General features: G+C 33.0%; 1 pseudogene across 1 annotated transcript; it reads left to right on the top strand.

Annotated features, from left to right (window-relative positions):
- Positions 1-4390: 4390 nt before the first annotated feature.
- Positions 4391-4463, top strand: GGTG_20046 (annotated as a pseudogene). Its single transcript has one exon. The product of its transcript is annotated as a tRNA-OTHER (tRNA).
- Positions 4464-4913: the final 450 nt, after the last annotated feature.

Below are 4913 nucleotides of genomic sequence, written 5' to 3'. Positions count from 1 at the left end.
AAAAACAAAAGGTTTAACCGCCCCAGCTTTAAAAAGCCAAACCCATATTAAACCTTGTCGAAAAAACCTTTTAACGATTTTATTAATTATTAACAATACTATATACCAATAAATAAAATAACGTAACCTTTTATTTTAACGCTAAAAAGCAGGAATTTATTTACGCCCGTAAAAGCGGGTTGCCGCAAATTGTTTTTAAAATCCCAAATATAAAAAATCCGAACCGCCGGGTATATAGCGTTTAAACGGCCATATTATTGCTTTTATCCTTAAAACCGAAATTGGATTTGTTAAAGTTGCGGGAAAGCGCTTAAAAGGGGGGAAGGAATGCAGCAGCGGCTACCTTTTTAATTGTTACCCCGGGCGCCGCCAATACCCTTTTTACCGCCCCCGTTGCTGCCGCAATAACCCCGGCTGGACCCGCAACCTTACTTTAACCAAATTTATTAATAAATTAAAAACCAGCCGCATTATTTTCCTTTTTAAGCTTAACCGCGGAATTACCAATTACCGAAAAAAAGTTATTCGTTATTTTATTATTTTTACCGTTACCGTTGCCGTTATTAACTTGCACAAAATTGGCGGGGGTAACCTTTTCGAAATATTTATTATAGCAATTAAAAAATTCGGTAATATTATTATAAAATTGGGCGTAAATATTCCAACGAAATTAAGCGTTTTGCGTATAAATTTTAACGCAATTTATTAACGTAAAATTGCTAGGCCCGTTACGCTTAGCTTGGAAATAATTAAAAGCGATATTAAATACGAAAAACATTTTAATAAAAATGTTAGCAATAATAATATTGCGGCAAGCTTTAATTCCGGGGTTTTCCGCAAAATAACGGGAAAGCTTTACCGGGGCCGGGGTATCGTTCGGGGAATACGTTTCGCAAACGGCTTTAAATTCGGCGTAAACGCGGCGTTCGTATTGGGAAAACCAAGCTTTCCAATTTTATTTAAAATATTAATAACGTACCGGGAACGTAAAAAATATAACAAAGCAAAAAAAAATTTATAGCTTTTATTTTGCCCGTAAAGTTAAATGCCCAAGCGTAATGCTTTTTGCGGTTTGTAAAGTTATTATTAGCAATAAAAGCAAAATTTACGGATTTAAGCTTTTCCGCAGCGTTAAGCATACGTTAGCCCAATTCCGAAACGCTTTTTTTTAGCGCAAAAATGCATTGTCCGTTTTTGCTAGCCTTTTTTTTCGAATAATAATATATACATTTTTTTTAATTTAAAATTTAAACCAAAGCAATTCATTAGCAAAATATTTGGAAAAATAAAATTAAAAAAAACAACGAAAAGGATTTATTAAAATTTTGCATACAAACTTTATTAAAATTAATTTTGCGGGTTATTATGCGCATGCACGTAATGCAATTGGTTAAGCCGTTAAAAACATTGGAATGGGTTAGCGGGAAATTGCAAAAATGTAAAAAAAACCATATACAAACAACGGGCTTTGCGCTTTTTAAAATTGCCCGTTATTTCGAAAGGAAATAAAGCAAGCCTTTTCGTACCACCTTTTTTTTTGGGCGTTATAATGCAATTGCAAACCGCGGGAAGCCAAAACGGAATATTAACGAAGCGTTAAAAATGTACGGTTTTACGATTAAACGTTAAATGGGCTGCAAAGTAACGGAAACCAAGAAAAAAGGATTTACAACGGTTATTGCTATTGCTATTTTGCAATTGCTAGTGATATTTTTTGGTGGAATTGCGTAAAAGATTAAAAAGAAAAAAAGCGGAAAAAGCCGCAATATATTAACCCATTTGCTAAAGTTAACAAAAAAAAAGGAACAACGGGAAGGCTTTAAATTGGTACGAAAACGTGCATTTAATAACGCAACCTAAATGCAACAAACGAACCAACCTTTAACCAAACCACAATATTTCGCTTCGAACAATAATAACTTTTTTTTTACCAAACGTTTGGAAATGCGAAAAACACTTTACAAACAATTACTTACGAAAACGACGCGGAATAAAAAATACTTTGAAAAAAAAAGTTTTTACCCGGCTTTATACCAAACAGCTATTGGTTGGAAGCACGGTTTTTACCTTTAAATAGCTACCCCGATCCGTAATGTTCCCCATGGGCTATACAATTCGAAAGGGGTAAATAAATTTATATATACCCCTTTCCTTTTCGTTTTAATTTTCGAAAAAAAGCTATTTAATCCTTTTTTTTTAGCGAAACCGTTAACTTTTTTTTAACGGGAACGTTTTAGTTAACGCTTCCGAAAATACCATTCCCCGCGCGGTTTTATACAACGGGTGCATTAAAAGCTCTTTAATAAAGTTCCGGGGCTTTTGTAGCAATAAACCCATAACGCGTTACTTTCGGAATGGTTATATTTTACGGTATATACAATATATTTAAAGCAATTACCGTTGCAACTTTTTCCTTTTTTTGCCCTAATTGCGCATTGCGATTGCTTGATTCCAAAAAAAAGCTTTTGGATAGCTTTTGCTTTAAAATTAAAAAGTTTAAAAAAATGGTAAGCCATTTTTTCGAACTTTATCCAAAACCGGGCAGCAAGCAAAAGGATAAAGTTAAAAAATGGAATAAAAAGGCTTTTTGTCGAAATAATTTTACTTTTTGTAGCTTAACCTTAAAAAAAATGGTAATAATAACGAAAAAGGTTAAAAAAATAGCATTAAAACCGCAATAGCTTGGGGTTATTCCTTTTATAAAAATGCTTTTATCCACCAAATAATGGGTAAAAGCTAAAGCTAAGGTAAAAAGGAAAAATGGACAAAAAAAAGGTGCAGCGCTTTTAAAAATTGCATTCGTTATAATTAAATACCGTTTTATTATTTAAAACCGGCGTGCTTTAAGCTTATTAATGGGAATAAAATTTGCGTTATGCATTTATGCAAACGTTATACGTTTTTGGTTTTTATTCCAAAATTTGTAATTGCGTTTTATGCTTGCAAATTTGTTTATAAAAAAATCGTGCAATTTTAAAATTGCTTTAAACGTTTCGAATTTGTAAAATAGGAAATTTTTGGTAAGCCCGTTTGCTGGCATACGGGTGGTTTTGAAATATACCACGTTAAACGTTCCTTTTCGGTATTTTTGGCGTAGCTACATATTTATAATATTTACGTATTTTAAAACCGTATTAATGCGTGCGCTTTTTTTAATTACCAATCGGATCGTTTATATATTATTACAACATAGCTTCCAAAAAATATTAATTTTTAAGCGCAAATTTTGGAAAAGCTTTTGCATAGCGATAACTTTTTTTTAAGCTTTATAAGCAATAAAAGCTTTGCTTTTGTAATGGACGTAATAACGGTAACTTATTTCCCCGCTTTTTACGCTACAGGTTTTCCAAAAAAACATAACGTATCCTTTAAATAACTTTTTGGTTTTCGTATCGTTAGCAAAAAAAGCGTTTAAAACAAAAAGCAAATATTTTAATTTCGGAACGTTTTTTAATTTAATGCAATAAAATTTTAACCTTTTTAAATACCGCAAAACATGGTTTGCCGCTTTTAAATGCTTTTCGTTTGGGTTTGTTAAATGTTTGGAAAGTTCCGCGCTTGCAAAAGCAACGTTTGGGCGTATAGTAATGGCTATATATAATATCGACCCAATTTTTTTTTGCATGGCTAAAACTTCGGCAAATATTGCTACCCCCGAATTTTTTTTAAACATTTAGCTAGGTAATAAAATACGCTTTACGCTTTTATTTTTTAAGTTAAAGTTATTAACGATTTTATTAATATAAAAATTGGAAAAAAAAAAAAAAACGTTTTCTGCTTGCGCGCAACAATAACGACGACATACAGAAAAACTAAAGCCATTACGAAAACCGGAAACGCCAGTTTGCTTAAAAGCTAAACGGGTTCGATAATACCCCGAAGCGCCGTTGCGGCGTTAATAAAAAAGGCCATTGGCTTTAACCAATCGAAATACGCAATACGCAACGGGAATTACCCAAACCAGCAACAATTACGACAAAAACCAACCGCAAGCCCGAAAAAAACCTAATTAATTATTGCAACAATGCAATTTGCAAAAAAATACTTCCAATTGCTTAATAAAATAAAAAAAATTACGGCCGTTAAAATTATTGCGGAATTTGTTTAATACGTTAAAATAATTAACCAAATAACCGCAATTTTAATAACTTTAGCAATTAACCTTAACGCAATTTAAACGATTTTTTAATTTTTTAAATAAATTAAAATTATATTAAAAAAAAGGACCAAACGCAATAAATTGCAATTGCAAACGGAAAAAGTAAAAAATAAATTTGGGCTTAAATAACCGCAAAAGCGCAAACCGCTTTTAAAATACCCCAAGCAATAAAAGCTAAAAAAGCAATAGCATTTACAATTAACGATAAATTTTTTATTATTACCGGAAATAGTCCTCGTGGCGCAATGGTTTAGCGCTAGGAAGTCCTTTTTGGAAAATGCAGGTTCGAATCCTGCCGGGAACACGGGGTTTTTTATTTCGCACGTGCAAAGCGATTTAATTGCCCCGAACCGTTCCAACGTTTTTCCAAATAGTTGGTCCCCATAACGAAGCGACCTATAGCAATAAAAAACTTTACCCTTATCGACGAACCTTATAGCACTTACGTGCAACTTCCTTTCGATTTTAACGAAGCCATTTGCAACCCGTTAGCGGGGTTCCTTACCTTTAAGCCTTATAACGCACGTGCTAAAAGCGAAAGGCACGTGCAGCTTGTAAACGTACAAATTATAAAACAAGCAAAAAAATAAGGACTTCGGGCCAAAATAAATCCGATAAGCTATCGAAATAATAGCGCCGGGGTTGCGGCGAAAAATAAAGGTACCAATAGCGACGAAAGCAATTCCAATAATAAAGTCGGCCGATAAAATAATGGTACCGATTAAAAAAAAAGGAAAGGATCGCTTTCGAAAAA

Source organism: Gaeumannomyces tritici, assembly GCF_000145635.1.
Source record: "Gaeumannomyces tritici R3-111a-1 unplaced genomic scaffold supercont2.2, whole genome shotgun sequence".
Classification (NCBI taxonomy): Eukaryota; Fungi; Ascomycota; class Sordariomycetes; order Magnaporthales; family Magnaporthaceae; genus Gaeumannomyces; species Gaeumannomyces tritici.
Note: the sequence above shows the minus strand (reverse complement) of the source record. Positions and strands in the feature narration are given on the sequence as shown.